Here is a 24,035-nt window from a genome sequence, read left to right as displayed (position 1 = left end):
CAGCAATACAATACTTTGGCATAAAAGATTGGGCCATTTTCACCACAGTGCTCTAATATTCTTGAAGAAGAATAACATGGTCAGAGGCTTACCTGATATAGAAGAAGAATCTCCTACATGCATTGCTTGTTAGTATGGAAAGCAAACAAGACTCCCATTTCCACAAAACAAGACTTGGAGGGCTATACAAAATCTAAAATTGATACATACAGATGTTGGAGGACCTATGAGCACACCATCATTGAATGGCAGTAGGTATTATATTATTTTCATTGATGACATGACAAGAATGTGTTGGATATATTTTATGAAGTTTAAATATGAAGTTGCTGACATTTTTTGGAAGTTTAAAACTTTGGTGGAAAATCAAAGCAAGTACAAAATGCAGATGATCAGATCCGACAATGGAACTGAATATACTTCAAAAAAATTTAACAAGTTTTGTGAAGATACAGGTGTAGAACACCAGCTTACAACCCCTTATTCACCTCAGCAAAATGGCACTGCAGAAAGGAAAAATCGGACGATTATGGAGATGGCTAGGTGCTTACTTCATGACATAGATTTGCCTAAAAAATTCTGGGCAGAGGCTGTAAATACTGTAGTGTTTTTACTCAATAGACTGCCAACAAAAGCTTTACAACAGAGAACGCCTTTTGAAGCATGGTACGGTTACAAACCTGAGCTGTTTAATTTAAAGATATTTGGTTGCTTATGTTTCTCTTATATTCCTCATATTAAGAGAGACAAATTGGACAAGAAAGCAGAACCTGGAATTTTTGTAGGCTATAGCTTGATTTCAAAGGCCTAGAGGATCTATCTTCCACACAAAAACAAAGTCATTGTTAGTAGGGATGTGAAATTCTTGGAGTTTGACTGTTGGAGCTGGAAAGACAACAAATTCCTTGAACAATTTGATTGTTTGAACTGGAAAGGCAACAATGAGCTTGGATTGCAGGAGGAGAATGAAGATGTGGATGATGAACCTGTCAGAGGAACAAGATTGCTTTCTAACATCTATCAAAGGTGTAATGTTGCTGTCATGGAACCTGGTGGATATGAAGAGGCTGCAACTGACAAAAAATGGATAAATGCTATGGAAGAGGAGCTCAAAATGATTGAAAAAAATCAGACGTGGGAGTTGGTGGATAGACCTAGTCATAAGAAGGCCATTGGAGTAAAGGGGGTTTATAGAACCAAGTTCAATCCCGATGGTTCTGTGAACAAGTACAAGGCAAGACTTGTTGTCAAGGGATATGCTCAGATGTTTGGGGTGGATTTCTCTGAAACATTTGCCCCAGTTGCCAGGCTAGACACAATAAGATTGCTGCTAGCACTAGTTGCACAAAAGGGCTGGCTTATACATCAATTGGATGTAAAATTAGCATTTTTGAATGGATATTTGGAGGAAGAAATTTTTGTGGAACAGCCCGAAGGTTTTGCTCTTCAAGGACAAGAAGATAAGGTTTATCTATTGAAAAAGGCATTATATGGTTTGAAACAAGCACCAAGGTCTTGGTATAGCATAATTGATGCACATTTAATGAGCTTAGGCTTTGTGAAAAGTCTGAGTGAGTACACCTTATATATTAAAAAGGTGAATGAAGATATACTTATGATATCTCTGTATGTTGATGACTTATTTGTTACAGGAAATTGTAAGGAGATGATTGACAAGTTTAAAGAAGAAATGGAAAATGTCTTTGAAATGACAGACCTTGGAAAGATGACATTTTTTCTTGGTATGCAAGTGCAACAAAAGAAAAATGAAATATTTGTGTGCCAAGAAAAGTATGCAAAGGAAGTGCTTATGAAGTTCAACATGGGAGAGTGTAAAGTCAGCTGCAACTCCAATGAACCAAAAAGAAAAGTTCTACAGAGAAGATGGTGCTGAAAAGGTTGATGAAAAGCTGTTTAGATCCTTAATTGGATGCTTAATGTATTTAACTGCCACCAGACCAGACATCATGCATTCAGTGAGTTTGTTATCAAGGTACATGCATTGTGCTAGTGAAATTCATTTTCAAGTAGCAAAAAGAATTCTTAGATATGTTAAAGGCACAATTGATTATGGTATATGGTTCAAGAAAGTTGAAAGCTTAAGTTTTCATGGTTATTCAGATAGTGATTGGGCAGGATGTGTTGATGATATGAGAAGCACTTCTGGTTATTGTTTCTCACTTGGTTCTGGAGTTTTTTCATGGTGTTCCAAAAAACAAGAAATTATAGCCCAATCAACAGTAGAAGCAGAGTATGTTGCTGCTGCAGCTGTTGTAAATCAAACTGTCTGGATAAGGAAGATCATGACTGATTTACACATAGAACAAGAAGACAACACAAAGATTTTTGTGGATAATCAAGCTGCAATTTCAATTGCCAATAATCCAGTTTTTCATGGCAAAACAAAGCATTTTAAGATAAAACTTTTCCTTTTAAGAGAAGTTCAAAGAGAAGGACAAGTGAAACTAGTCTACTGCAAATCAGAAGATCAAGTGGCTGATATCCTAACCAAGGCACTTCCAAAATCTAGATTTGAGTTCTTGAGACAAAAGCTTGGAGTTTGCAGTTCCAAAGTCAAGGAGGAGTGTTGATTAATGACTATTGAAAATTAAAAAATTAAAATTATATGTTATGCTCTTTTTTAGGAAAATAAAAGTCATGTTGACTAGTAGCTTTTGTATTGGATGCTACACCAATCAATCACCCATAATATATAAATATATATGCATGTTGTACCTTTCACAAAAATTCAAAAAACCAGATTCAACCTTCTGATGAAGACTATAATTTATAAGGCAAAGTTTCCAAATAAAAGTAGGAAAAAGCTATAGCTAGCTAAGTCCAGGTAGGTTTGATTGAAGAAATTAAGAAAATTAATTTGTTTATATAGTTTTCTAATCTCAAATTTTGTGAAGTCGTTATCAGTGACAATTAATTTGTGGTTGATTGAGAGTGCAAAATTTTTATATTACCAACATGTAAATATGGAGAAGCAGACATTTGTTTATTTGTGTAACTTTTGTAAAATTAGTTTTAATTTTTAAATAATTAATCAATTGATTCTATCAAACATCACTTTAGGAAATGAGGGTGTAACATTAAACTTGTTCTAAAATTCTTATCCTCATTTTATATGTTAAATTTATATTAATTTTCCCCTACCATGTTCTTCTTTGCTTCCCAAATTATTATGGTAATCAGTAAGCAAGTAAGTACTAGAAAACCATTAAGATTTAATCACAAATTTTTTTTCATTCAAAAAGAGAAATATATATATATATATATATATATATATATATATATATATATATATATATATATATATATATTCATAATCCATATCATAAGACATACCTAATTTATATATAAAATCATGATATAGTTATACACTATAGAGATTAAAGAAGTCATTCAAGTAAACAGAGTTCTCTTTATGTTTACATACAACCAAAATTATTATCTAAAAATAAAAGAATCAACCATGTTGACATAACACAATTCATTCTGGTTAGGAAAACAAGATACTAAATTAAACATGTTGCTCACTTTGAAACAATTCATTTTCTTGTAAGTTGAAAGTAATACTCACATGAACAAGATTCTTAGAATCTTTCAGCCGTGTCTGTCAATTTAAACTAGTACTTGTTCTAATGCATTGATTTGGTTTGCAAAGTGATGCCTAACCTTCTTCTTCCATCCAGGACAACTTGCTGCAAACTATACAACATCGAGAGGAGGTACTCTAAAGCACCAACCTTCTTCTTCCATCACTACTCTTGACGAGGTCGTTCTCCGCCTCACGCAGGCACTGGAGCAACGTGACCAGGAAATCACTGATTTGAGAGCAGAGTTTACAAACTTTAAGGCCCTGGTCATGAGAGTGTTGCCTGGCACTTCATAGGATGAATTCAATATCCCTCCGACCCAGCCACGACCCTCCTCGTCACCCACTGTCCCTCAATAGCCCACATCAGTCCAACCCTCATCAGTCCAACCCACACCAGTCCAGCCATCTATAGAGGAGCAGGATGATGAGGATCATTCTAATGATAACTATGTACATTATTAGTTTCATTTTGTTATTAGTTGTTATAGAAACATTTGGATATTACAACATTTGGAGTTTACATCATTTGGATGTTAGAACATCATTATGTTACATTGTTATATGTTTTAAATATTAATGGATGTTCTATGGATTAATGGATGTTCTATGGATTTTGATCAATGATTGCATTATTCAGATGCACATTATGCAGGTCTGTATGTACTTGAAAACTGTTATGCAGGTTTGTTTGTGTTGTGAACAGTTTGGTTTCATAAGACATACAATTGTGCATTAGATCTGCCTCCAACTTACCGAAGGCTTTTGGCCTTCGGTAACTACCCACGTTAGGTTATTACCGAAGGCTTTTGGCCCTCAGTAATTACCGAAGGGCGGAAGCCCTCGGTAAATGTTAGCGACAAGAGATTTACTGAGGGCTCTTTGACCGTCGATAAGCCGTCTGTAATTACCTTTTACCGACGGTTTTGGGCTGTTTTCGAGGGCTTCTGGCCTTCGGTAATGTCCTTCTTTTTTGTAGTGAAATCATAGATGAAATAAAAAAGTCATATAGTGTTGGAATAACTCATTCGAAGGTTGGAAGAGCTAAGCAAATTGCAATGGATTCTTTAGTGGGTGATGGAGAACGACAATATGGTCGTCTTTATGATTATGTGGCTGAGTTGTTAAGAGTGAAGGTTGGAACCTTCAAGATTAAGGTCAGTGAACCCGAACCCACCTTGCCACCAAGGTTTGGGTCATTTTACATGTGTTTAGATGGCTGTAAGCAGGGGTTTTTAGGTAGTTGCAGACTATTCATTGGGGTAGATGGTTGTCATTTGAAGACAACATATGGAGGTCAGTTGTAAGTAGCAGTAGGAAGAGACCCTAATGACCAATATTTCCCACTAGCTTTTGCTGTGGTAGAAAATGAATGTAAAGACACATGGAGGTGGTTTTTGACACTGCTGCTTGATGATATTGGGGGCATAAATTGTCAATGGTGGATCTTTATTTCGGATCAACAAAAGGTAAACATTCTAATTTACTTTCGTTTGAAATTTCATTTCATTATGTAGTAATGGATGATGTAATGACACTACTGCTTGCAGGGATTAATGTCAGTTTTTGATGATATCTTGAATGGGGTGGAGCACAGGCTGTGTTTACGCCATTTGTACAATAACTACAAGAAGAAATTTGGTGGAGGCTTGCTCATTAGAGACCTTATGATGGGGGCTGCCAAGGCAACATACTTTCAGGAATGCGAAAAAAAAGTGGGTGAGTTAAAGAATCTGAATCTTGATGCTTATAATTGGTTAATGACTATACCAATTAAATCTTGGCGTAAACATGCTTTTAGTGCTTATCCTAGATGTGACGTGTTGATCAATAACTTATCTGAGTCATTTAATAGTACCATTATACTGGCAAGAGACAAACCTATAATTACAATGATGAAATGAATTAGGTCATACATAATGAGTAGGTTTGCAACCTGATGAACAAATTTTCAATCCCCGAAAACGGAGTCAAAAACTTGTTAACCCTCGGCAAGTGTAACCGAATCGTATCAAGTAATACAAAATGGTAAGACCAAGTATCGTTTCGCAAGAGACTCACGATACTAAACAGTTATGTGATTAGTCAACTAATTAAGACTCTAAAGAAAATATTTTGGGGTTTTTGAATGTAAATGCAATAAAATAAACATGAATGCAATTTGATCAATTGAGGTTAAACACAAGAAAGAATGGATGAAGTTGATGATATTGTTGTTCGATTTAGATTTCACATAATTTACTCTCATGCATTTATGAATTCGTCTTTCTTTTCATTAATGTTAATGCCACTCTCTAAATTACCTTAAACCCAATGTCTCAGTGAAGAAAGCCTATCCTTAATAATGAGTTCATACAATTCCTAGCATCCTTAATAATTAATTCTGAAGCACAAAAGCTTAAAGGCAACCAACCCTTATATCCCTATGTCTAGGCAATATTGCTTTTGGGAGAATTTCCCCAATTCTAGATTTCCCCGTATGTATCCATATCGACAAAATCAATAATCATGACATCGAATGAGTTAAACAATGCATGCTTTGAGCAAAGAGGAAAAACCTTAACAATTAATGAAAGAAAGCATGTATCTTATAAAAGATCTTGAAGAAAAAATTCAATACATGAGAGTTTAAGAAGGTTACATCTTTCCCAACAACAATAAGGGTTAACCCTCCATCGTCATGGAATAACTAGATGAATAATGGAATGAAAGAATGAAAGAGATAGAAAAACCCTAGAAAGAGAAGAGGAGAGCCGTCACCATCTCCAAATCTACCCCTAAGGGGTGAAAAGTGTGTTTCTGTGCTTAAGCCATCAAAAGATACAATCCCTAGGACGTGCAAGTCCTTAAATAGAACATAAAAGTAACAGGAACCAGGTCCAAGCCCATAAAAATTACAGAAAAGTGGCCCAAGGCGCATAAAAATGCCGCTCACCGGTATTTACCGCTCAATGGTAAGTGCGGGTCTTCAATTTTGCCCCTCAATTGCTGTTTTTGCCCCTCAACGGTGATTTCGGCACCTGAAAACTGGCGCTCAACGGTAATTACCGCTCAGCGCCGCTCGACTCAACTTTTTCTGCACCCTGGTTGACTTTTCTGCATTATGGTTGACTGGTTGACTGTTCTGGTTGACTGATTGACTTTTCTGGTTTCTGGTTGACTTTGCTGCATTCCAACCATTCGGTACTTCAACTCTTCTTTCAAACCATTCAATTAGCCTACAAAATCAAGGGAATCTAGCACAAAACCATTAAATTCACCTTCAACTCTCTTAGTCACAAAACAAAAACAAAAACATGAGTTCAAGCAAGCTTCTAAGTCAAAAAGGGTGTTTTTAATATCAAAATTAAGTATAAAAATAACGGTTTTTCAACCGTTATCACAACCCTTAGAGAAATAGTTAACATATATCCTGGTGATGTTATGCCTAAACCGAGAAAAAGGTTAGATAGGGAAGTTGAAAAGAGTGGGAATTGGCTTCCAGTTTTGGCAGGGGGTTCACAATTTGAAGTTACTCATGGATTTACAATGGACAAGTTTGTATTTGATCTAAGTAATCACACTTGTACTTGTTACTTTTGGGATTTAGTAGGAATACCTTGTAGACATGTTGTTGTTGCAATTCATTACAAATTAGAAAACCCAGAACAATATGTTCATCCTTATTAGAAGAAAGATGACTATCGAACTTGTTATGCACCTATTATAATTCCTATCAATGGACAACAACTTTGGCCTACATCTGACTCTGCACCACTACTACCACCCATTTACAAAACACCTCCTAGGAGGCCAAAAAAATTAAGAAGACGAGAAGCTGATGAATATGTCAGCCATTCAAAGTTGTCAAAGAAAAATATTGGTATGAAGTGTAGCAGGTGTAATGAATATGGACACAATGTAAGAAGTTGTAAAAAGGGGCAGACAAGCAAGGTAATTATTCATCCTGATGTTATTTACATTTTCATTAATTTACAAGTATGTTATTTGTAACTACCTTACATCTTTCACAAAACACAAGGAGAGCATCTGCAACAACTGGAAGATCATATAGAGGAACATCAAGAAGAGAAACTTCAAGTGCTGGACCATCAGAGAGGGTAGCTGCAACACATGGACGGGCTGGATCAACATCACAAGGTCCAAGTAGATCAGCAAGGGGAGCTAGCACATATGCAAGAGCTGGATCAACATCACAAGGTCCAAGAAGATCAACAAGGGGAGCTGACACAGATGTAGGGGCTGTGATAACGGTTGAAAAACCGTTATTTTTATGCTTAAATTTGATACCAAAAGCAACCTTTAAGACTTAGAAACTAGCTTGAACTCATATTTTTGCTTTAGTTTTGAGAATAAGAGAGTTGAAAGTGAATTTAATGGTTTTGTGCAAGATTCCCTTGATTTTGTAGGCTAATTGAATGATTTGAAAGAAGAATTGAAATACCGAATGATTGGAGTGCTGAAAGGTCAACTAGAAACCAAAAAAGTCAACCAGTCAACCAGAAAAGTCAACCAGTCAACCAGAAAAGTCAACAGTCAACCAAAATGCTGAAAAACCAACCAGAACGCAGAAAAAGTCTGACCGAGTGGCGCTGAGCGGAAAAATACCGCTGAGCGGCACTTTTCGGGTGCCGAAATCACCGCTGAGGGGCAAAACAGCAGCTGGGGGGCAAAATGGATCAAGCGCTAGTACCGCTCAGCGGTAAAATACCGCTCAGCGGTAAAATACCGCTGAGCGCCATTCTAAGTGGGCTTGGACCGGTTTTCTTTTGTTTTTATGGGCTTGGACTTGTTTTATGTTATTTTTATGCCCTATTTAAGGACTTGCACGTCCTAGGGTTTGTATCTTTGGCTGGGAGGAAGCAGAAACACACTTTTCACCCCTTGGGGGTAGATTGGGAGATGGTGACAGCTCTCCTCTTCTCTTTCTCGGGTTTTTCTATCTCTTCCATTCTTCCATTATTATTCATCTAGTTTCACCATGAATATGGTGAACTAAACTTTGTATGTTTGTTGGGGAATCAATGTAATCTTTTGAAGCTCTCATATATGGAATTTGTTTTTACATCTTTTATTTAAGACCTATGCTTTCTTTCATCATTAGTTAGGGTTTTTCCTCTTTGCTTAATGCTTGCGTTGTTTAACTCATTCGATGCATGATTATTGGTTTTGTCGATACGGGCACGTACGGGGAAGTCTAGATCCGGGGAATCTCTCCCAATATTATATTGGTTGTCGTTAAGCTCATGCACTTGATGAACTAATTATTAGGAATGCTAGGAATTGTATGAACTCGTAATTAGGGAGAAGCCTTCTTGAAAGGTACTTTAGAGAGTGGCATTAACAATGATGATTTGAATGTTGAATTCCTAAAATATATGAGAGTGGATAAGATGAAATTGACCCCCAACAACATATTCATACATATATTTCATTGAAAGTGTTTGTCTTTTGCTTTTGCCATTGATCAAAACCTCATGCATACATGTTTATTTTCGTCTTTTGCATAGTATAATCCAAATATTTCGTCTTTAAGTCTTAGCTAATCAACAAACCACACAACTAAACTAGGCCGTGAGTCCTTTGGGAAGAACGATACTTGGTCTTACCAAGTTTATTACTTGAACGATTCGGTCATACTTGCCGATTGTAAAACAGGTTTGTGACATCATATTTTGATGATCATAAATTTGTCCATCAAGTTTTTGGCGCCGTTGCCGGGACTAGTGGTTTAACTGGTTAATTTGTGTGATTATTGATTATCTTTGACTTTAATTTTGAATTTCTGTTTTTATTTTTCTGTTTTTATTTTTTCTGTTTTTATTTTATTTTATTTTATTTGATTTGATTTGATTTGATTTGATTTGATTTTATTTTATTTTATTTTGTTTTGTTTTCTGTTTTTATTTTTTTCGTTTTCTGTTTTTATTTTATTTTTTTTTCTGTTTTCTGTTTTCATTTTTCTATTTTATGTTTTTATCTTCTATCTTGCTATCTTTTATCTTCTTATCATTTATTCTTTGTATCTTCTCTATCTTTTTGTGCTAATGATAACAGTTGAAAAACTGTTATTTTCATGCTTAAAAGTGATACTAAAAGCAACCTTTAGACTTAGAAACTAGCTTGAAATCATGCATTTTGTTTATATTTTCAGAAATAAGAGAGCTGGACAGGTTTATGCTTGATTTGAGTGTTTTTGTGCAGGTTTTGAGGTGAATTTGGTGAAAGAAGTGAAGAATGAGAGAGAGGACATTAGAAAAGACAAGAAAGAGTGCAAAAAGGAGAAGTCGAAGGCACCGCTCAGCGGCAAACTACCGCTGAGCGGCACTCAAGAGGTGGCGTTGGAACCGCTGAGGGGCAAATGGCCGCTGAGGGGAAGAAAGAAGACGCGTAACCACCGCTGAGCGGTAAATGGCGCTGAGCGGCACTTTTTGGGCTTGGGCTTTTGTAATCTTTTGTAACTCTAGATTAGTATATAAGGGCTTGCACGTCCTTTAGTTAGGCATCTTTGGCAGAAACGAGGCAAACACTCTCTCTTCCACCCCTTGGGGTAGATTGGGAGATGGTGACAGCTCTCCTCTTCTCTTTCACGGGTTTTTCTATCTCTTTCATTCTTTCATTATTGTTCATCTAGGTTCACCATGAATATGGTGAACTAAACCTTGTATGTTTGTTGGGGAATCAATGTAATCTCTTGAAGCTCTCATATATGGATTTGTTGAATACATCTTTGAATTAAGACATATGCTTTCTTTTCATCATTAGTTAGGGTTTTTCCTCTTTGCTCAATGCTTGCATTGTTTAACTCATTCTAATGCATGATTATTGGTTTTGTCGATACGGACACGTACGGGGAAGTCTAGATCCGGGGAATTTCTCCCAATATTATACTGACAATATTCTATTGGTTGCCTTTAAGCTCCTGCACTCATGAACTAATCATTAGGAATGCTAGGAATTGTATGAACTATTTGATTAGGGAGAAGCCATCTAGAATGGTACATTAGAGAGTGGCATTAACAATGATGATTTGAATGTTGAATTCCTAAAATATATGAGAGTGGATGAGATGAAATTGACCCCCAACAACATATTCATTCATATATTCCATTGAAAGTGTTTATCTTTTGTCTTTGCCATTGATCAAAATTCATGCATACATGTTTATTTTCTGTCTTGCATTTTAAACTCAAATATTTCGTTTATAAGTCTTAGTTAATCAAGAAACCACATAACTAAACTAGGCCGTGAGTCCTTTGGGAAGAACGATACTTGGTCTTACCAAGTTTTATTACTTGAACGATTCGGTCATACTTGCCGATTGTGAAACAAGTTTGTGACATCATATTTTGGTGCTTACAAATTTGTCCATCAAGTTTTTGGCGCCGTTGCCGGGGATTCATGGTTTAACTGGTTAATTTGTGTGATTATTGATTACCTTTGACTTTAATTTTGAATTTCTGTTTTTATTTTTTTCTGTTTTTATTAGATTTTATTTTTTTTTAGATTTGATTTTTATCTTTTAGGTTAGATTTGATTTTTATCTTTTTAGATTAGATTTTATTTTATTTTCGAATTTTTATTTTATTTTTCTGTTTTCTGTTTTTCTGTTTTCTGTTTTTTTTATTTTATTTTTAGGTTAGATTTTATTAGATTTTATTTTTATCTTTTAGGTTAGGTTAGATTTTATTTTATTAGATTTTATTCTATCTTTTAGGTTAGGTTAGATTTTATTTTATTTTATTTTTTAGATTAGATTTTATTTTTTTTAGATTAGGTTTTATTATATTTTATTTGATTCTATCTTCTAAATCTTTTATCTTCTTATATCTTTTCAATTTTTATTTTCTTCTATATCTTTTTGTGCTAACAAATCTTTTCTAGGGTTTTGTTTTCTTGTGCATGCAGAAGGCAATTCGAACTAGAAGTAAGAAAACAACAGAACCACTACTTGAAGGACTAGACGAGAGTAGAAGGAGGAGAAGAATCAGAACGTCCAGAGAACTTTTCCCTTCTCCTGAAACTCTCCTACAATCATCACCACAAGGTTCTGTTCACAGCACAGGGAGTATGGAGAACAATAATAATGCTAGAAGAACTCTTGCAGATTACACTAATCTTGCTGGACCTCAGCACTTCAATAGCATAGCTCGACCTAGAGTCAATGCAGCCAACATGGAGGTCAAACCAGCATTAATTCAACTGGTAAAGAGTAATCAATTTACTGGGTTATCACATGAAAGCCCATATGAGCACCTTACAACATTTAATGAGATCTGCAACACGGTCAAGATCAATGGGGTGCCAGACGAAGCTATCAAACTTAGCTTGTTTCCTTTCTCATTGGGAGGCAATGCTAAGCTTTGGTTGAACTCTTTTCCAGAAGAAAGTTTCACAGAATGGGAAGCAGTGGTTGCAAAGTTTTTGAATAAATACTTCCCACAATCTAAAGTGACTAAGGGAAAGCAAGAGATATCTTCATTCAAGCAGGGCATGGAAGAATCACTTGGACATGCATGGGATAGGTATAAAAGCTTGTTACGTAAAACTCCCACGCATGGCTTTGAAGATCAAGAAGTAGTCCTAACTTTCCTTGGAGGGCTTGGTTCACAAACCAAGATGATGCTGGATGCCTCAGCTGGAGGCAATATCAAATGGAAAACTCCAGAGGAAGCAACTGAAATTATTGAAAATATGGCTACAAGTGATAATGAGCTTCACAATGAAAGAGGCGCCCCTATGCAACAGAAAGGGGTTCTTCAATTACAAACCCATGATGCTCTGCTAGCACAGAATAAGATTCTAACTCAACAGCTGGAAACTCTGACCAAAACTCTTGCTTCACTACCTAAAGAGTTAAAATCTGCTGCACAGGTACAAACCCAGTTGTGCGAACTATGTGGAGGTGATCACATCAATGGCCAGTGTGCTTTTCCAGTGGAGGCCGTGGAGGATGTTAATTTCATGGCTAATCAGTTTCCATACCGTCAAGGGAATTATAATCAGGGTTGGAAACCACATCCAAGCATTGGCCAAGGACAAACTGGGCAGGCTAATCAGTTTAATAAGCAGCAGCAGCAACCAACTTTGTGGCAACAATTATCTATGCTTAATGACAGATCAACAAAGTTGGAAGAAACTCTTCAGCAATTCATCCAGAAAACTGAATCTTCTCAAAAGAGCACTGAAGCTGCTATAAAGAATTTGGAGATTCAGATGGGTCAGATCACCAAGCAATTGGAAGAAAGACCCAACAGAAACTTTGGGGCTAATACTGAGGTTAACCCCAGAGAAGAGTGCAAAGTGGTCAAGAGTGTAAATGAAGAGATCATTGAGTTGGAAGAAGAAGAAGAAGAAACAGAAGAAAGAAGAGAAATAGAGAGTGAAAATAATTTTCCTTTTCCAATAAATCAGGAGAAACAAATGGATTTCACAGAATTATTTAATATGTTGGATAATGAAGCACCTTGGGAGCAGATTCTACAGAAAATCACAGTTTACACAAAATCTGATGAGAACATCTCTACAAAGAAAAGACGTAGAGATGAGGAAGCAAAGAAGTGTATAGCTGTTAAAAAAGAGCCATTCCCTCCTAAAGCATCTGATCCAGGCAGTTTTTCTATCCCTTGCACTATAGGGAAGAAAAAGGTAAAGAAAGCTCTCCTTGATTTAGGTTCAAGTGTTAACTTGATGCCTTATTCTTTACTGGAGCAAATTGGCAAGGTTAAAATGAAACCTGCAAAGGTTAGAATAGTAATGGCCGATGGATCTTCAAAGGAGTCAAGTGGAATTGTAGAGGACATTATAGTTTGTGTTGGCAAACTTCAGTTCTTGGCAGACTTTGTGGTGATGAAGATGGAGACCGAGAAGATACCTATCATACTTGGAAGACCGTTTATGAAAACGGCCAGGGCTATCATAGATGTGAATGAAGGTATAGTGGTTCTCCAAGACAGAGAGGAGAAAGTGGTGGTGGATGTGTTCAAAGATGAGATACAAGCAAAGGAGGAAGAAGCCAGTTATAAAGCTGCATTTCGAGATGCACCCATAACTAGAGGTAAAAATAAAAATCTTAAGGTTTCTGATAACCATTGTTTGTATTTTCAGGCACCCAAGGTAGAAGAGATTGGGAAAGGAGAAGAAGTTCCTAGAGACTGGAAAAAATTAAGACTCCAACTTGGCACACCTGTAAGACTCAAGAACAAGTTGTGGGTTATTAAAGGCTTTAAAGAGAAGGAGATGATAGAGATAGAGTCTCCATATTCTAGAGAATCTAAGACAGTCCAAAGGAAGCAGTTGAAAGGTTGGTGGAAGGACTACATCAATTATAAAGAAGATGGAATGTGAGCTTTAACAGGGTCAAGCTAGTGACGTTAAAGAAGCGCTTGCTGGGAGGCAACCCAGTAGATTTACAAACTTTTGATTTGGTTTTATAATTTGTAATTTGTGAATATTATTCTGTAATTATTTTTGTTGGATTTAGCATCTACTGAAGGATGCTAGGTGGTTAAGTATCTACTGAAGGATACTAAGTTTGTAACACCTACTGATGGGTGTTGGTGAGAAGATTTTGCACCTACTGATGGGTGCTGGTAAGTTTGAAACACCTACTGATGGGTGTTGGTGGATTTTGGGTCAGGCTCGTGACGTTAAACAAGCGCTACCTGGGAGGCAACCCAGTTGATTGATTGTTTTTGTTTGTTTATTTTTAGTTAGGATTTGCATAAAGCATTTTTAACATTGAATTGCAGGGAACCTATGAGAGACATGTAGGGAAGGCACGTAGGTCAAGAAAAGAAGGAGGGGAGCACTTCACGAAAGTGCCGCTGAGCGGCAATTACCGCTGAGCGGTACTATCGCAGAGGGGCTTAAGTTCCCCTTAGCGGGACCCGAGCCCATTAGGGTATTTTTATACCCCAAGCTGCGTTTTAGGGTTTATTTCCAGACTTCTCTCTGCACAAACACTTCCACACACCTTCTCCTAGGTTTTCCACATCTTTTCACTCTTCCCTCTTAAGAAAATCTCTCTTCTATTCACTTGCTCACTAGTTTTCAATCTAAGTTTGGGGTTGGGAGAGAGCATCATTGAAGGGGCTGATTTCTTCATTATGGTTTACTAATGCTTAACAATGTATCTTTTGGTTTTGTGAATTATGTTTGATGCAGGGATGGCCTCCTCATCGGGCAAAAAGAATCAAGACTATAAGATCCAAGAAGAAGGAGGATACAGAGGACAGCTCAGATTGAGGAGGAGTTGAGATAGCATTTACTGATGAATGCTATTATAACTAGAGCAGGACTTATGCTTTTGTTTGGTTTAAGTTTTCTGAACTTATTTGTTTTTGTTTTTAGATTAGGGTTTGATGTACTCTATTGAACACCTGGTTTGTGTGATGGTTTGCTATTAACTGTGATTGTTTGATAAGTAATACTTGAATGATGCTTATTGATTGATTGATGTTGAGATGATGTGCACATTAAAATGCTTATACAGGTGATTCACAAGCTTTGTGAACAAATGCATAATATCATGATTGTGATTGTGAAATTAAGCAGGATGTGCATGTCAAATGTGAATGAGCTTATATGTGAGGTTTTGAGCTCCAGAGTTGTTATTGTTGAATGTTGTTACTTTGAAAGCATGAATGACTTTGCCCAGGTTTTCTATGATTGAATCAATTGCTTGTTTTGCATCATATGATCAAAGGCCGTGTTTTTGAAACCCTTTTTATTGGCCAAATTCATAAAGTTAGCCTTCTAAAAGAGAACACGTTGTGTTCTATCCTTTGAACCCTTAGCCTTAAACATACACTGAACACCCTTGATTGAAAATCTTTACCTTGAGTTAAGTAGAAGATCTTGTGTGGTATTGTTAAATGTTCAAGTTTGGGGTTATTGGGGAAACATGAAAAAGGAAAAGCATTGAGCTAAGAGCTAAAAGTAAAAATATGCAAAGAAAAAGCAAAGAAAAGAAAAAGAAGCAAAGCTCAATGCAAATGCAAAAGCAAAGGCAAAAGAAAGTTGGGAATGAATAAGAAGATTGTGTTGTTATGATTCTCTTAACTCAAGGATTTTGTGATCCAGAAAAACCAATTTTCTTGTTAGCCCAGCCACATTATAAGCCATTGAAAAGTCCTTGTGATGATGCATGCTTGTGAATGTATTTGATTGTGGTTAAATGAAAGGCAAAGTTGATTCATGTGACATTGTGATAGTGGAGTGAATGAGTGAAACACTTTACCTCTTATACACTTGTGTGTTGAGTGAAACACTTTACCTAGTGAGGAAATATTCCATAAGCACATGAACATCCATGCTTAATTGATTGATCATTCATGAAAAATAGCATTTGTTGGAATTTAAATGACTTTGTGAACACTAAAGCATGTGCACATCTTGATTGAACTCTTGGTCTTAAGTTTGAGTGAAGTTATTACTTATCTTGAAAAGAGGATTTTGAATGAGTGAACCATCATATGAATTGGTTGGAGATGGAGTTACATTTTATTTGCTTGAGGACAAGCAAAGTTCTAAGTTTGGGGTTGTGATAACAGTTGAAAAACTGTTATTTTCATGCTTAAAAGTGATACTAAAAGCAACCTTTAGACTTAGAAACTAGCTTGAAATCATGCATTTTGTTTATATTTTCAGAAATAAGAGAGCTGGACAGGTTTATGCTTGATTTGAGTGTTTTTGTGCAGGTTTTGAGGTGAATTTGGTGAAAGAAGTGAAGAATGAGAGAGAGGACATTAGAAAAGACAAGAAAGAGTGCAAAAAGGAGAAGTCGAAGGCACCGCTCAGCGGCAAACTACCGCTGAGCGGCACTCAAGAGGTGGCGTTGGAACCGCTGAGGGGCAAATGGCCGCTGAGGGGAAGAAAGAAGACGCGTAACCACCGCTGAGCGGTAAATGGCGCTGAGCGGCACTTTTTGGGCTTGGGCTTTTGTAATCTTTTGTAACTCTAGATTAGTATATAAGGGCTTGCACGTCCTTTAGTTAGGCATCTTTGGCAGAAACGAGGCAAACACTCTCTCTTCCACCCCTTGGGGTAGATTGGGAGATGGTGACAGCTCTCCTCTTCTCTTTCACGGGTTTTTCTATCTCTTTCATTCTTTCATTATTGTTCATCTAGGTTCACCATGAATATGGTGAACTAAACCTTGTATGTTTGTTGGGGAATCAATGTAATCTCTTGAAGCTCTCATATATGGATTTGTTGAATACATCTTTGAATTAAGACATATGCTTTCTTTTCATCATTAGTTAGGGTTTTTCCTCTTTGCTCAATGCTTGCATTGTTTAACTCATTCTAATGCATGATTATTGGTTTTGTCGATACGGACACGTACGGGGAAGTCTAGATCCGGGGAATTTCTCCCAATATTATACTGACAATATTCTATTGGTTGCCTTTAAGCTCCTGCACTCATGAACTAATCATTAGGAATGCTAGGAATTGTATGAACTATTTGATTAGGGAGAAGCCATCTAGAATGGTACATTAGAGAGTGGCATTAACAATGATGATTTGAATGTTGAATTCCTAAAATATATGAGAGTGGATGAGATGAAATTGACCCCCAACAACATATTCATTCATATATTCCATTGAAAGTGTTTATCTTTTGTCTTTGCCATTGATCAAAATTCATGCATACATGTTTATTTTCTGTCTTGCATTTTAAACTCAAATATTTCGTTTATAAGTCTTAGTTAATCAAGAAACCACATAACTAAACTAGGCCGTGAGTCCTTTGGGAAGAACGATACTTGGTCTTACCAAGTTTTATTACTTGAACGATTCGGTCATACTTGCCGATTGTGAAACAAGTTTGTGACATCATATTTTGGTGCTTACAAATTTGTCCATCAGCTAACAAATATTTTCTAGAGTTTTGTGCTTAATGCTTGCAGGATGCAATTCGGTCAAGAATTTGACTATATGGGCACTCAATTCTTCCAAGGTCAACAAAGAAAGAAAGAGATATAAAAGCCTATTAAGAAAGACTCTCACGCATGGATTTGACGAAGTGGAAGTAGTCCTTACCTTCCTTGGAGGTCTTGGTTCACAAACCAAGATGATGCTTGATGCCTCAGCAGGAGGAAACATTAAATGGAAAACTCCAGAGGAAGCAACAGAAATTATTGAAAATATGGCTACTAGTGATAATGAGCTCAACAGTGAAAGAGGAGCTCCTATGCAACATAAAGGAGTTCTACAATTACAGACACATGATGCCTTGCTAGCACAAAATAAAATTCTAACTCAACAGTTGGAGACTCTTACTAAAACACTTGCACAATTGCCTAAAGAGTTGAAAACTGCTGCACAGGTACAATCTCAGTTGTGTGAATTATGTGGAGGCGACCATATCAATGGTCAATGTGCCTTTCCAGCAGAAGCCGTGGAGGATGTGAATTACATGACCAATCAATACCGTCAAGGGAACTACAATCAAGGGTGGAAACCACACCCAAGCGTTGGTCAAGGGCAAACTGGGCAAGCTGGTCAATTTAATAAGCAGCAGCAACAACCCACCTTATGGCAGCAGATTTCTATGCTTAATGAAAGGTCCATGAGGATGGAAGACACTCTTAATAATTTCATACAGAAAACTGAGTCTACCCAAAAGAGCACTGAAGCTGCTATCAAGAATTTGGAGATTCAGATGGGTCAGATTACCAAGCAATTGGAAGAAAGGCCTGACAAAAATTTTGGGGCTAATACTGAGGTTAACCCCAGGGAAGAGTGTGAAGTGCTAGTGAGTGTAAATGTTGAAAAAGTTGAGTTGGAAAAAGAAGAGAGAGAAGAGAGAAAAGAGAGAGAAGATAAAGAAGAAGAGAAAATTTGTGTGAAGATTGAGAAAGTGAGTAGAAAAAGAAAAGAAAAAAAGAAAGTGAGAGAAAAGAAAAAGAGGACGAGAGAAAAAAAGAAAGAATCATATGAAAAACCTCTTCCTCATCCAAAGAAGTATCATAGGAAGGAAAAGAAATTTAAGTGCCTCATGGAAATCTTCAAGAAATTGGAGATTAAAGTTCCTATGATTAAGACATTGCAACAGGTTCCTGGTTTGATCAAATTTCTGAAGAAGTTCAGTAGAAAGAAGAAAAAGAAGATGGAACATGAGCTTTATTGGGTTAAGCTAGTGACGTTAAAGGAGCGCTTGCTGGGAGGCAACCCAGTGATTTAAGAACTTTTAATTTTTGCTTTGGTGATGTAATTTTGAACTTTTGGGTATTTATGTTTTCTTTATAAGTTTGTTACAGGGTTTACATCTACTGATGGATGTTAGGCGGAAGAGTATCTACTGAAGGATACTATGTTTGTATACACCTACTGATGGGTGTTGGTAAGAAAGATTTGCATCTACTGAAGGGTGCTGGAGGATTTTGGGTCAGGCTCGTGACGTTAAACAAGCGCTACCTGGGAGGCAACCCAGTTGATTGATTTTATCTGTATTGTTTGTTTTGATTCTGCTTTAGTTGCATGATAGGGATTGAATGTTTGAGTGATTTGAGAAATTAATTGCAGGGAGCAAGTGAGGGGCATGAGTAGAAGGCACCTAGGGTAAGCTAGGAAGAAGAAAAGCACAACACGAAAGTGCCGCTGAGCGGGAAATTGCCGCTGAGCGGTGGTATCGTAAAAGGGGCTTAGGTTGCCCCTTAGCGGAACCCGAGCCCATTAGGGTATTTTTATACCCTAACTCACGCTTTGGCCTATATTTTTAGATTCTTCTCTGCACACACACTCCTAAACATTTTTCCAAAGGTTCTCTACATTTTTCCTTTCATTCCTCTTTAGAAAATCTCCCTTCCACTTACTTTCTCACTAGTTTTCCATCTAAGTTTGGGGTTGGGAGAGAGCATCATTGATGGGGCTGAGTTTTTCAAAGCACTAGAGTAGGATTTGTTTTATCAATCACTTATGTTTTTAGAATAGGATTTGATGTAATCAATTGGAAATTTTGTTTGTTATGATGGTTTGCTTATGATTGTTGTTTGATAAGTAATGCCTGATGATGCTTTGATATTGATTGATGTTGAGAATGTGCACATTATATGCTTATACAGGTGGTTCACAAGCATTGTGAACAAATGCATGATGTTGTGATTGTGATTATGATTCTAAGCAGGATGTTATATGTGGAATGTGAATGAGCTTATATGTGAGGTTTTGAGCTCCAGAGTTGTTATTGTTGAATACTATTACTGTGAAAGCATGAATGACTTTGCCCAGGTTTTCTATGATTGAATTACTTGCTTGTTTGCATCATATGATCAAGGCCATTTGTTGATAACCCTTCTATTAGCCAAATTCATAAATTGAGCCCACTAAAAGAGAACACTATGTGTTATATCCTTTGAACCTCTAGCCTTGAACATGATTTGAATACCCTTGTTGAAAAGCTTTACCTTGAGTTAAGTAGAAAATATTTTGTGGTATTGACAAATGTTCAAGTTTGGGGTTGTTGGAAAATAGAAAGGGAAATTGAAAGCATTGAGCTAAGAACTAATAATTAAGTATGTGAAAAGAAAAAGAAAAAGAGAAAGAAAAGAAAAGAAAAAGCAAAGCTCAATGCAAAAGAAAGTTGGGAATAAATAAGAATGATTGTGTTTATATGTTTCTCTTAACTCAAGGGTTTTGTGATCTAGAAAAACCAATTTTCCTGTTAGCCCAGCCACGTTATAAGCCATAGAAAAGTCCTTGTGATGATGCTTACTAGTAAGTGTTTTTGATTGTGGTTAAATGAAAGGCAAAGTTGATTCATGTGACATTGTAATAGTAGAGTGAATGAGTGAATATCTCCTATACACTTATGTGTTTGAGCGAAACACTTTATCTAGTGAGGATAGATTCCATGAACACATAAAAACATCTTTGCTTAGTTAATTGATCATTCATGAAAATAGCATTTGTTGGATAGTATGAGTTTGAGTGATCACTAAAAGCATGTGCACATCTTGATTGAAGTCTTGATGATGAGCTAAATTGAGTATTTACTTGTCCTGAAAGAAGGATTTTTGAATGTGGTGAACCATTAGATGGATTGATGGAAGATTGAGTTACATCTTGTTTGCTTGAGGACAAACAAAGTTTTAAGTTTGGGGTTGTGATAACGGTTGAAAAACCGTTATTTTTATGCTTAAATTTGATACCAAAAGCAACCTTTAAGACTTAGAAACTAGCTTGAACTCATATTTTTGCTTTAGTTTTGAGAATAAGAGAGTTGAAAGTGAATTTAATGGTTTTGTGCAAGATTCCCTTGATTTTGTAGGCTAATTGAATGATTTGAAAGAAGAATTGAAATACCGAATGATTGGAGTGCTGAAAGGTCAACTAGAAACCAAAAAAGTCAACCAGTCAACCAGAAAAGTCAACCAGTCAACCAGAAAAGTCAACAGTCAACCAGAATGCTGAAAAACCAACCAGAACGCAGAAAAAGTCTGACCGAGTGGCGCTGAGCGGAAAAATACCGCTGAGCGGCACTTTTCGGGTGTCGAAATCACCGCTGAGGGGCAAAACAGCAGCTGGGGGGCAAAATGGATCAAGCGCTAGTACCGCTCAGCGGTAAAATACCGCTGAGCGCCATTCTAAGTGGGCTTGGACCGGTTTTCTTTTGTTTTTATGGGCTTGGACTTGTTTTATGTTATTTTTATGCCCTATTTAAGGACTTGCACGTCCTAGGGTTTGTATCTTTGGCTGGGAGGAAGCAGAAACACACTTTTCACCCCTTGGGGGTAGATTGGGAGATGGTGACAGCTCTCCTCTTCTCTTTCTCGGGTTTTTCTATCTCTTCCATTCTTCCATTATTATTCATCTAGTTTCACCATGAATATGGTGAACTAAACTTTGTATGTTTGTTGGGGAATCAATGTAATCTTTTGAAGCTCTCATATATGGAATTTGTTTTTACATCTTTTATTTAAGACCTATGCTTTCTTTCATCATTAGTTAGGGTTTTTCCTCTTTGCTTAATGCTTGTGTTGTTTAACTCATTCGATGCATGATTATTGGTTTTGTCGATACGGGCACGTACGGGGAAGTCTAGATCCGGGGAATCTCTCCCAATATTATATTGGTTGTCGTTAAGCTCATGCACTTGATGAACTAATTATTAGGAATGCTAGGAATTGTATGAACTCGTAATTAGGGAGAAGCCTTCTTGAAAGGTACTTTAGAGAGTGGCATTAACAATGATGATTTGAATGTTGAATTCCTAAAATATATGAGAGTGGATAAGATGAAATTGACCCCCAACAACATATTCATACATATATTTCATTGAAAGTGTTTGTCTTTTGCTTTTGCCATTGATCAAAACCTCATGCATACATGTTTATTTTCGTCTTTTGCATAGTATAATCCAAATATTTCGTCTTTAAGTCTTAGCTAATCAACAAACCACACAACTAAACTAGGCCGTGAGTCCTTTGGGAAGAACGATACTTGGTCTTACCAAGTTTATTACTTGAACGATTCGGTCATACTTGCCGATTGTAAAACGGGTTTGTGACATCATATTTTGATGATCATAAATTTGTCCATCAGGCTGCAAGTATGCGTGAGGGGGAAGAAGATCATCTGGATGACTGGCTGCACAAATTGTAGGGTCTCAAGCAAGTAGCAATTGAAATTGTAGTGTAGGCATGCGACTTTTTGTAAAGAAGTATTTAATGTACTGAATGTGCCCCACTTAGGCAGACCATTTGTAGTAGGCACAATTTTTTGGACCACTTCTTTGTCCTGTAGTAGTAGCATATGCAGTGTTAATTAAAGTAGGTTGGGATCACTTTTTGTACCACTTTTTGTACCACTTTTTCTTATTGAATGCAATGTTCAGGGACCACTATACTAACAAGTACAATGTGATGCGGCTGTCGCGGCCCATCAAATTTGATTGCATAAAAGTAATGCAGTATAAACTAGGAAGTGACTCCTAGGTCGTCTCTCAAGGACCAAATTGCGGTTCAGTCTCAGATCTAACACGAAGGGGGGGTTTTGTGAAAGATTTTTGTGAATGCAAATGACGAAATTAAAAATGAGAATTAAACACAACTGAATACAATTAAAAACATTAAAGTGAATGAAAACATTAAACTGAATGAAAACATTAAACTGAAAACTACAACAGATAAGTGTCCAAAATGCTTGAACCAATTTTTAACAAAGAAAATACATTTAATGATAAAATGCACTTGCAAGCTAATAATAAAATGTAGATTGCGGTTTTGAAGCACAACATAATGGAACAAAATAATGCTTGAACCAAATTAAAGTAGCGAGAACTAACTTCAAGAAAACCCATTAGGTTTCAACTTTTGAGCTAGAAGTAAAATGTCATTTTGCAGCAATCCACAATGTCATTCATTCGGCAACAATGCAAAGACAAGAAACATAAGAAAGATGTGAACAGTAAAGGAACCAAAACGTGGCAGCAAATAAAAAAAACTAAGCAAGTAAGCTACTCTAAGCTGGAATAAAAAAAATTAAAGCATCCAAAGCAAAATTAAAGTGTGCTTCTCTTCCAAGCCGTGACAACACCTTGAATCTCCGTTCCATTACTCTATTTTTCCAAAGTAGAAAAGAAATGAGCTTTTGCTGCCAAACGTCCCATCATCTAAACTCCCACCTAATTTTCTCTTCATCTTCAAGAATTTAGTGTACAACTCAACAAACTAATTCAGCCCCACTTAAATCAACTCCACGCCTCCCAATTCTTCAAGTACAAAGCTTCTCCAGCAGAAAATGAAAAGGTTTGTGTGCTTCATAGTTACTAGACATGATATGACCATGTGGTAAGCATTAAAAGCATGAATAAAATAAGAACCCTTCACAATCAGCGGTTCATCCTATCGAGAAAGAAAAGTGTTTCTTTTTCATTCCACACATTGTAACGGCGTATGCACACAATAAAAAAAGAAAAGAAATTGTTCTTCTTTCATTCAACAAAATGCAACCGTGAACCCCCTTTCAAGCCATCCTAAAAGTTCAAAAGTGAAAAACCAAGAGCAGAGTGGCGGCTGGAGCCATTCTTCATATTCATTCTCCCTCTCCTCTCTCGAAACCCTCCATCCTCCAAAGCCATCTCCTCTGCTGCACGCGTGGTGCTTTTTTTTGCTGTGTGTAGGTTGAAGACTGGACTAGGCCTGTGCTTCAATTTGCTGGACGCGTGCAACCAAGTGTGGGCCGGGTGTGCTTCTCCCTCTGCCAAGCTACTGGACCGCTTCTCCACCGTGCACACCCCAAGCTGCTGGACGTAGCACCCTTCTTCCAACTCATCTGTTGCACTCCCAAGCTTGCTGCTCCAGATTAATATGTCCGTGGGCCCCCTGTTTACGTGTTGCTGCTGCTTTACGTGTGCACCCCTCCAAGCTTGAAGGTCTTCTCCTGCCTTGGGCCGTGCTGGACTCTCCATGTGCTACTCTTCAAG

At 36.9% G+C, this 24,035-nt stretch overlaps 1 pseudogene; it reads left to right on the top strand.

Moving 5' to 3' along the window:
* Nucleotides 1–7,027: 7,027 nt before the first annotated feature.
* Nucleotides 7,028–23,918, top strand: LOC148203806 (uncharacterized; annotated as a pseudogene).
* Nucleotides 23,919–24,035: the final 117 nt, after the last annotated feature.

Source organism: Vigna umbellata, chromosome 2 (genome assembly GCF_029865625.1).
Source record: "Vigna umbellata cultivar VRB3 chromosome 2, Vumbellata_1.0, whole genome shotgun sequence".
Taxonomy (NCBI): Eukaryota; Viridiplantae; Streptophyta; class Magnoliopsida; order Fabales; family Fabaceae; genus Vigna; species Vigna umbellata.
The sequence above is the reverse complement of the archived record's forward strand: the minus strand, read 5'-3'. Positions and strand labels throughout refer to the sequence as shown.